This window comes from Triticum aestivum, chromosome 4B (assembly GCF_018294505.1).
Source record: "Triticum aestivum cultivar Chinese Spring chromosome 4B, IWGSC CS RefSeq v2.1, whole genome shotgun sequence".
Taxonomy (NCBI): domain Eukaryota; kingdom Viridiplantae; phylum Streptophyta; class Magnoliopsida; order Poales; family Poaceae; genus Triticum; species Triticum aestivum.
The window spans coordinates 398,411,408-398,421,513 of record NC_057804.1 but is presented as its reverse complement, the minus strand read 5'-3'; positions in this window follow the sequence as shown (position 1 = coordinate 398,421,513).

Genomic DNA, 10,106 nt, shown 5'->3' with positions numbered 1-10,106 from the left:
TATCCCACTTAGGCATTGCCACCGCGTAGCCACCTGGACCCAGCCTATGGAACTGCGTCTTTTTTGCGGCATTGGCCTTGTTTTTTCTCGACCGTTCCTTAGATAATTCCGATTCCTTGAATTTCACGAAAGCGGGCCAGTGTTCTCTTTGCTTCTCCGGTGTTCCCTTGAATTCTGGTGTCTTCCTTTCTGCAGCGAGGTAGTTGACCCATACAGTTTTCTTGTGGGTGTTGAATGCAATTGCCATCTTCTTAAGAACAACGTCCTTGACTTTCTACACATCTGGATCAGTGAAATAATCTGGTAGGGTGAAATGTTCCATCAGAGATTCCCAAAGCTTTTGTTTTGCTCTGTCCTCGACCCAAGTAACATCTGGACGTTTAGTTTTTGGCTCTTTCCATTCTTGAATGGAGATCGGGAGTTGGTGCTTCACAAGAACTCCGCACTGACGAGTCCACTTGTTCGCAATGTTCTTAGGCGTGAGGGGTTCGCCATTAGCTTTGATGGAGTCTATGTTGTACTTTACATCCTCCTTCAACTTTTTTCCCGAGCCTCGCTTTGTCCCGTTGTCTGTAGAAGCAGATTTGCTTGATCCGGAGGGCTGAAAGAAGAAAGATTGATTCATTAATATATCTTCAAATAAAAAACATTTGATGATCACCAGATGCCTTCTTATATAAATATACCTCGCCAGTAGTCTTTGTTATTTCAAGATGAACATTGTCTGTGTCATCATAAACATTGTCTGCGTCATCATAATCATAATCATAGTTCATGACTTCATCAGCTCGGTCATCGAGATCGAATATCTTATCATCACCCTCCCGGTATTGTTCATATATTGGGAGCCGTCATCTGCTTCATTCAGATCATCTAGCCTGCGAGGGCTGCGTATGATCTCGAACAATTCCTCTTCTCTCTCTCTGCCGGTATTGTCCACCATAGCTTTTACTTAACTAATACAGAAGAAATATAAAACAATTTAGTATTCAAATTACAATGCATGGATGCAATCAATAAGGAAAAACTGAATCATATAGTACATAATATGCATCGTCTCGATTAATATATAATCTCGAATATATCGTCTCGAATAATATATATAATCTCGAATACATCGTCTCGAATATTATATATCGAATACATCACTGGCTAGGTACCTAATAAAGATTGAATACTATAGAAGAATCTAGGCCACTCGCGGTTCCTGGGGCGTGGGCGGTGGACACCCAAAGAGAAGGAACCATCACAGGATCATATCTCCAGTAATCTGCCCAAAGAACATGCCAAGTATTGGAGAACCTGACGTCCATAGCAGCCATGTAGCGATGGACGTGCTCGTCCTCCTCCCTAACACGGCGATGCACCACCTCCGGCGGGGCCGGTTCCCTCTGCACCAAATGTGGCCCACGTGAACGCTACCAAAGGAGATCAGGGTCGACGATGGGACCCGAGGCCGGGTTCCTCACCAAGCGGCGCGCCCCTCCAGGTAGCACCTCCTTTGCCAGCCCGGCGAAGCCTAGTCCCGGACATGGGTCAGCCGGACTTCATCGTGAAAGGGTTGACAGCGAGTGATGACCCGCAAGTATACGGGATAGTTGTAGCCTCTTTCGATAAGTAAGAGTGTCGAACCCAACGAGGAGCTAAAGGTAGAACAAATACTCTCTCAAGTCCTATTGGCCACTGATACGACTCTACGCACGCTTGACGTTCGCTTTACCTAGAACAAGTATAAAACTAGAAGTACTTTGTAGGTGTTGTTGGATATGTTTGCAAGATAATAAAGAGCACGTAAATATAAACTAGGAGCTGTTTAGATAAAGATGCAATAAAATAAGTATTAGTAGAGAGTTTTTTGTTACGAGAAAGTTATTTGTCCAAGGCAATCGATAACTAGACCGGTAATCACTATTGCAATTCTATTTGAGGGAGAGGCATAAGCTAACATACTTTCTCTTCTTGGATCATATGCACTTATGATTGGAACTCTAGCAAGCATCCTCAACTACTAAAGATTCATTAAGGTAAAACCCAACCATAGCATTAAAGGATCAAGTCCCCTTTATCCCATACGCAACAATCCCCTTACTCGGGTTTGTGTTTCAGTCACTCACGCAACCCACTATAAGCGAATCATGAACGCATTGCAACACCCTACAGCGGGAATCCCTCACGCTTGCGCGACATGGAGAGCACCATAGGACATCACCAATAATAAAATATGCAACTCAAACCAATCACGATCATCAATTAACCCATAGGACAAAACGGATATACTCAAACATCATAAGGTAGCCATACATCATTGGGAAATAATATATAGCGTTAAGCACCATGTTTAAGTAGAGATTACAGCGGGTAAGAGAGGGGTTACACCGCTGCATAGAGGGGGGAAGAGTTGGTGATGAAGGCGGTGAAGTTGTTGGTGAAGATCGCGGTGATGATGATGGCCCCCGGTGGAGTTCCGGCGCCACCGGAAGCAAGGGGGAGAGGCCCCCCCTTCTTATTCTTCTTCCTTGACCTTCTCCCTAGATGGGAGAAGGGTTTCCCCTCTGGTCCTTGGCTCCCATGGCGTGGGAGGGGCGAGAGCCCCTCCGAGATTGGATCTATCTCTCTGTCTCTCTCTGTTTATGCGTTCTAGAATTCTGCCCTGGCACCGTTTCTTTTATATCCGGAGATCCGTAACTCCGATTGGATTGAAACCTTCGCCCAGATCTTTTTCCAAAAATTAGCTTTCTTGCGGCCAAAGAAGGGCATCAACCGCCTTACGAGGGGCCCAGGAGGGTGGGGGGCGCGCCCACCTGGAGTGGGCGTGGGCCCCTGTCTCGTGGCCACCTCGTGCACCGTCTCGCGTTGATTTTACTTCCCAAAAATCACAAATATTCCAAAATAATTCTTCGTCCGTTTTTATCCCGTTTGGACTCCGTTTGATATGGGGTTTTTGCGAAACATAAAACATGCAACATACAGGAACTGACACTGGGCACTGGATCAATATGTTAGTCCTAAAAAATAGTATAAAAAGTTGCCAAAAGTATATGAAAGTTGTAGAATATTGGCATGGAACAATAAAAAATTATAGATATGACGGAGACGTATCAGCGAGGATGTGGGCCGGGCATCGTCGAGAACAAATACTATATGCCCGCAAAAAGTAACATTTTTTAACTGATTGGATTGTGATAACTAAAATTCTATACGCAAATTCTAATAATTTGACATTAATCTAATTCATCTAACTAAAACTAATTCTAAAATTTCTAACATTTCTATATATATAACTAACATTTCTATAACATTTCTAATATTTCTATAACTAAAAAACTGAAAAATTGCTAGCATTTCTATAAATATTTCTATAACTAAAAAACAGAAAAAATTTATAACATTTCTATATAACTAACATTTTTATAAAATTTTTAATATTTCTATAACTAAAAAACAGAAAAATTTCTATAAATAAAATTTATAACTAAAAAACTACTGTGTGTGTGTGTGGACATGGCGGCCGGGACAGGAGCTCACCGGGTAGGTGTGGCGACGGGGGACGGCGACGGGGACGGAGACGGGCGGTGACGATGGGGAAGGGGACGGGGCGGCAACGACGGGACGACGGGGCGGGGCGCGGTGACGGGGACGACGGGGACGGGGACGGCGACGGGGATGGTGACAAGGGGTGGCGGCGACGGGGCAGAGGAGAAAGAAGCAGAGGGAGAGATGAGAAACTGAATTTATTTGAAGTGCTTTCTTATATAAAACACCCCTTTAGTACCGGTTGGAGCCATCAACCGGTACTAAAGGTCTATTTTGGCCAGGCCAAGCGGCGGGAAGCGCCCCCCCCTTTAGTACCGGGTGGTGGCACCAACCAGTACTAAAGACCCACCCTTTAGTACCGGTTGGAGCCACGACCTGGTACTAAAGGGTGTGCGTTGCCAGGCGAGGGGCGCAGAAGTTTAGTCCCACCTCGCTAGTTGAGGAGCGCCAAGACCAGTTTATAAACCCCAGCGCGGGCACTGCATTGAGCTCCTCTCAAAAGCAGACCTTCTGGGCCTACCTCTCCTACTCTGCCTGTGGGCCTACTGGGCTTGCCGGCCTGCATCCTGGCCCAACTACAGGTTGGGTTTCTAGTCGTATGCAGGCCGCTCTGGCCTTGTAGGTGGGCTTTTTTATTTTCTTATTTTTTTTGCTTTATTTTTTTTTTGCTTTATTTATTTTTGAGTTGTTTTTTTGCTGTATTTAGAGTTTCTTTGTGAATATTTTTGCTTTAGGTACAAAAAATTACAAACTTTATGTTAGTGCTGGTAGTTTTCAAATTTGAATAGTTTAAATTTTGAATTATTTGAAATTTGTGTGAATCACTAGTTCGTGAATAACTTAACTTTGAAAATAGATGTTTTAGTGATTCCTTTTTCTTATGTTTAATATTAGTGTGATTCCTTTGTAACAGATGAGTTTTCGTCCGAAACCCTGATACTTCGAAAGAGATTGTCCATTTTGTACACGAAGTGCATCCAGTTTTTGCGGTAACCCTCTCTACTTTTTTGCACATGCTATGTGGGTGAAATTATGATACCATGCAAACTTTCAACCTTTTCTGAGTTCATTTGAAATGCTTTTCAATTTCAGGGTCATTTAGCTGAAAAAATCAGTAAATGCATGAAAGAATTTGTTTGCACATAAAATTTCTCCGCGTTTCAAATGCCAAAACACATAACTACCCTAACTATTACAGAGATTCCCTCCTGGGTGTGAAACAGAGAAGAAAGTGATGATAGTGAAGCCGATCACATCCCAGATCTTTGGGTGTGAAACTTTTTCTTCGCGTGTGTCCCTTTGCGCCGTAGCCATGGAAAATCTTCATCATTTAACTGGATGATCGGGTCAATATTCACTGTGAATGGAGCAATTTCATCAAACTTTTCATAATCTTCTGACATGTCTGTCTTGTCATCCACTCCCATGATGTTTCTTTTCCCTGAAAGAACTATGTGGCGCTTTGGCTCATCGTATGATCCATTCGCTTCCTTATCTTTTCTTTTTCTCTGCCTGGTAGACATGTCTTTCACATAAAAAACCTACGCCACATCATTGGCTAGGACGAATGGTTCGTCTGCATACGCAAGATTGTTGAGATCCACTGTTGTCATTCTGTATTGCGGGTCTTCCGTTACCCCGCCTCGTGTCATATTGACCCATTTGCATCGAAACAAAGGGACCTTCAAACCACCTCCATAGTTAAGTTCCCATATGTCTTCTATGTAACCGTAATATGTTTCCTTTCCCGTGTTGGTTGTGCATCAAAGTGGACACCACTGTTTTGGTTGGTGCTCTTCTTATCTTGGGAAATCATGTAAAATGTATTCCCATTTATCTCGTACCCTTTGAAAGTCATTATATTCGAAGATGGTAACTGGGACAGCGAGTACATGTCATCTTCAATATCGCTATCATGCATGGCACGTTTCTGCAACCAACTGGAGAAAGTCCTCGTTTGTTCACGTGTAATCCAGTTGTCAGACTGCTCTGGGTGTTTGGAGTGTAGAAAATTCTTGTGTTCCTCCATATACAGAGCCACCAAGGCATAATTTTGTAGAAATGTGTAGTGTGCTTCAGTGAGAGAATGCTCGTCCATACATATTATTTGATCCCCTCCTAGCATGCATTTTCTCATCCAGTCTGCCCTTATGCCGCGATTCAGGAACAGCAATCGGCTTAAGGTCAGGAATAAAGTCAATACAAAACTCAATGACCTCCTCATTTTCATGGCCCTTCGAGATGCTTCCTTCTGGCCTAGCACGGTTATGAACATATTTCTTAAAGACTCCCATGAACCTCTCATAGGGGAACATATTGTATAGAAATACAGGACCCAAAACATTAATCTCTTTGCAAAGGTGAACTAGGACGTGCGTCATGATGTTGAAGAAGGATGGTGGGAACACCAACTCGAAACTGACAAGACATTGCACCAAATCATTCTGTAACCTTGGTATGATTTCTAGATCGATTACCTTCTGAGAGATTGCATTGAGGAATGCACATAGCTTCACAATGGCTAATCGAACGTTTTTCGGTAGAAGCCCCCTCAATGCAACCGGAAGCAGTTGCGTCATAATCACGTGGCAGTCATGAGACTTTAGGTTCTGGAACTTTTTCTCTGCCATATTTATTATTCCCTTTATATTTGATGAGAAGCCAGACGGTACCTTCATACTGAGCAGACATTCAAAGAAGATTTCCTTCTCTTCTTTGGTAAGAGCTTAGCTGGCCTGACCCTGATGTATGCCGTCTTTTCCGTGCATACGTTGCTGGTCCTCCTGTGCCTCTGGTGTATCTTTTGTCTTCCCATACACTCCCAAGAAGCCAATCAGGGTCACGCAAAGATTCTTCGTCACGTGCATCACGTCGATTGCGGAGCGGACCTATAGGTCTTTCCAATATGGCAGGTCCCAAAATATAGATTTCTTCTTCCACATGGGTGCGCGTCTGTCAGCGTCCTTCGGAACAGGTTGTCCGCCAGGACCCTTTCCAAAGATTACCTTCAAATCCTTGACCATATCATGTACATCAGCACCAGTACGGTGGCGAGGCTTCGTCCGGTGATCCACCTCACCTTTGAAATGCTTGCCTTTCTTTCTTACGGGATGCCTGCTCAGAAGAAATCGATGATGTCCCAGGCACACATTCTTCCTACAACTATCCAAATATATACTGTCAGTATCATCCAAATAGTGCGTGCATCCGCGGTATCCCTTGTTTGTCTGTCATGAAAGGTTACTGAGAGCAGGCCAATCATTGATGGTCACGAACGGCAACGCCTTTAGGTCAAATTCTTCCTGTTTGTGCTCATCCCACGCACGTACACCTTTTCCATTCCACAACTGTAATAGTTCTTCAACTAATGGCCTTAGGTACACATCAATGTCGTTGCCGGGTTTCTTAGGGCCTTGGATGATTACTGGCATCATAATGAACTTCCGCTTCATGCACAACCAAGGAGGAAGGTTATACAAACATAGTCACAGGCCAGGTGCTATGGTTGCTGCTCTGCTCCCCAAAAGGATTAATGCCATCTGCGCTTAGACCAAACCATACGTTCCTTGGGTCATGTGCAAACTCCTCCCTGTACTTTCTCTCGATTTTTCTCCACTACGACCCGTCAGCGGGTACTCTCAACTTTCTATCTTTCTTACGGTCTTCTCCGTGCCATCGCATCGCCTTCGCATGCTCTTTGTTTTGGAACAAACGTTTCAACTGTGGTATTATAGGAGCATACCACATCACCTTGGCAGGAATCTTCTTCCTGGGGTGCTCGCCGTCAACATCACCAGGGTCATCGCGACTGATCTTATAACGCAATGCACCGCATACCGGGCAAGCGTTCAAATCCTTGTACTCAGCGTGGTAGAGGATGCAGTCATTAGGGCATGCATGTATCTTTTCTGCACCTCTAACCCTAGAGGGCAGACAACCTTCTTTGCTTCATACGTACTCTCGGGCAATTCATTGTCCTTTGGAAGCATATTCTTTATCATTACCAGCAACTTTCCAAATCCCTTGTCAGATACACCATTCTCTGCCTTTCATTGCAGCAATTCCAGTGTGGTGCCCAACTTTTTTTTGTCAGCTTCGCAATTCGGGTAGAACAATTTCTTGTGATCCTCTAACATGCGCTGCAACTTCTTCTTCTCCAAATCACTTGCGCAGTTTCTCTTTGCATTGGCAATGGCCCGACCTAGATCATCAGTGGGATCATCTGATGCCTCTTCTTCAGCTTCTTCCCCCATTGTTGTATCATCGTATTCAGGGAACCCATGGACAGGATAGCTGTCGTTGTCCTCTTCTTCTTCATTGTCTTCCATCATAACCCCTCTTTCTTCGTGCTTGGTCCAAACATTATAGTGGGGCATGAAACCGGACTCAAATAGGTGGACGTGAATGGTTCGTGACGTAGAGTAATTGTGACCATTCTTACAGCCAGCACATGGACAAGGCATAAAACCGTCCACCCGCTTGTTTGCCTCAGCGGCAAGCAGAAAAGTATGCACACCATTAATGAACTCGGGAGAGCATCGGTCATCATACATCCATTGTCGGCTCATCTTCATTACACAACACCGAAAATACCAAATTAATACAAGTTCATACATAAAGTTCATACATATATATAGTTCATACAACACTTAAATGCAACAAACAAATAACTCTCTAGCTAAAGCATTTAAATGCAACAACAAATGCGATCAAGATTGCAACTAAGGTAACAATTGATCCAACAGCATAATGATACCAAGCCTCACTATCAATGGCATATTTTCTAATCTTTCTAATCTTCAAGCGCATTTTCTCCATCTTGATCTTGTGATCATCGACGACATCAGCAACATGCAACTCCAATTCCATCTTCTCCCCCTCAATTCTTTTCAATTTTTCTTTCAAATACTCATTTTCTCTTTCAACTAAATTTAACCTCTCGACGATAGGGTCGGTTGGAATTTCCGGTTCACATACCTCCTAGATAAAAATATCTATGTCAACCTGATGGGCATAATTTATCATAAACACGAAATGCAACAACTAGTTTTAAAAGAGAATATACCACATCCGAATCATAACAAGGACGAGGGCCGACGGGGACGGATATCAAAACCATGACACTATGTATAACAAACAACATACGGGTAAGATAATTATACGAGTAACTATATATCCAAATCACACAAACATCAATTTGGTAATGTAAAACATTCATGAACAAGAGCCTCACCACAAGGTGGTGCCGGCGACGGGACGGTGCGGGCGATCGACGGTGGTTACGACAGAGATTTAGAAGGCACTAAGTAAACTACACGTACATATGCAAACTAAGTGTTATTTTTTACCTCAAATTGCATATAAATCAAATACTAGCATATATAATTCCTCCCAAATTACTAAACTCACAAATTAATTACTATACAAAGCATTGCAAGAGCTAATCTAGCAATGAGAGTTGAAATAACAAAGTTGCTAACCTTTGTGATCATTTGAATGGATGGGGGCCTTCGAATCTTGACAAATTTTGGGAAAAATGTGTGATGAGCTCGAGGAAGAGGGGAAGAACAGAGGAGGAGAGGGGAAAGGGGAAGAACAGAGCGAGCTCGGGTGGACGAAGGGTTTATGTAGGACGACCTTTAGTACCGGTTGGTAACACAAACATGTACTAAAGGTGTTGGAGGGGCCCCAGACTGACAACATCCTACCACCACTCACTTTACTACCGGTTCGTGGCACGAAACGGTGCTAAAGGTTCGCCATGAACCGGTACTAATGAGAGCGGCCGGCTAGCCGTTGGAACCGGCACTAATGGACACTTTAGTGCCGGCTCAAAATCAAACCGGCACTAATGTGCTTCACATTTGACCCTTTTTCTACTAGTGTCTGGGCACCCCCAGCAAAAGATATGGGCCTTATGGCCCAGGAGGGGAAACGCACCAGCCACAAGGGGCTGGTGCGCCCCCCATATGGGACGAACCAGGAGGAGAAGGAAAGAGGGGAAGAGAAAGGAAAGGGGGGGGGGATTCGGCCTACCCCTTCCCTTTCTCCCCCCTCCTCTTTCCTTCCCCCTCCGGCATATATGTCAGGGGGCGCGGCTTGGGAGGAGCCCAAGTAGGATTCAGTCCTACTTGGGGCGCCTCCTAGCCTCTCCCCTCCCCCTCCCACACACACATATATATGGGGGGGGGGCGCCTAGCACACCCAAGACAATTGCCTAGCCGTGTGTGGCGCCCCCTCCACCGTTTACTTCCCCAGTCATATTTTCGTAGTGCTTGGGCGAAGCCTTACGGAGATCACTTCACCATCACCGTCACCACGCCGTCATGCTGACGGAACTCATCTACTACCTCGACGTCTTGCTGGATTAAGAAGGCGAGGGACGTCACCGAGCTAAACATGTGCAGAACTCAAATGTGTCGTACGTTTGGTACTCGATCGGTGGATCACGAAGAAAGTTCGACTACATCAACCGCGTTGCGAAACACTTTCGCTTACGGTCTACGAGGGTACGTAGACACACTCTCCCCCTCATTACTATGCATCTTCATGGATAGATCATTGCATGTGTG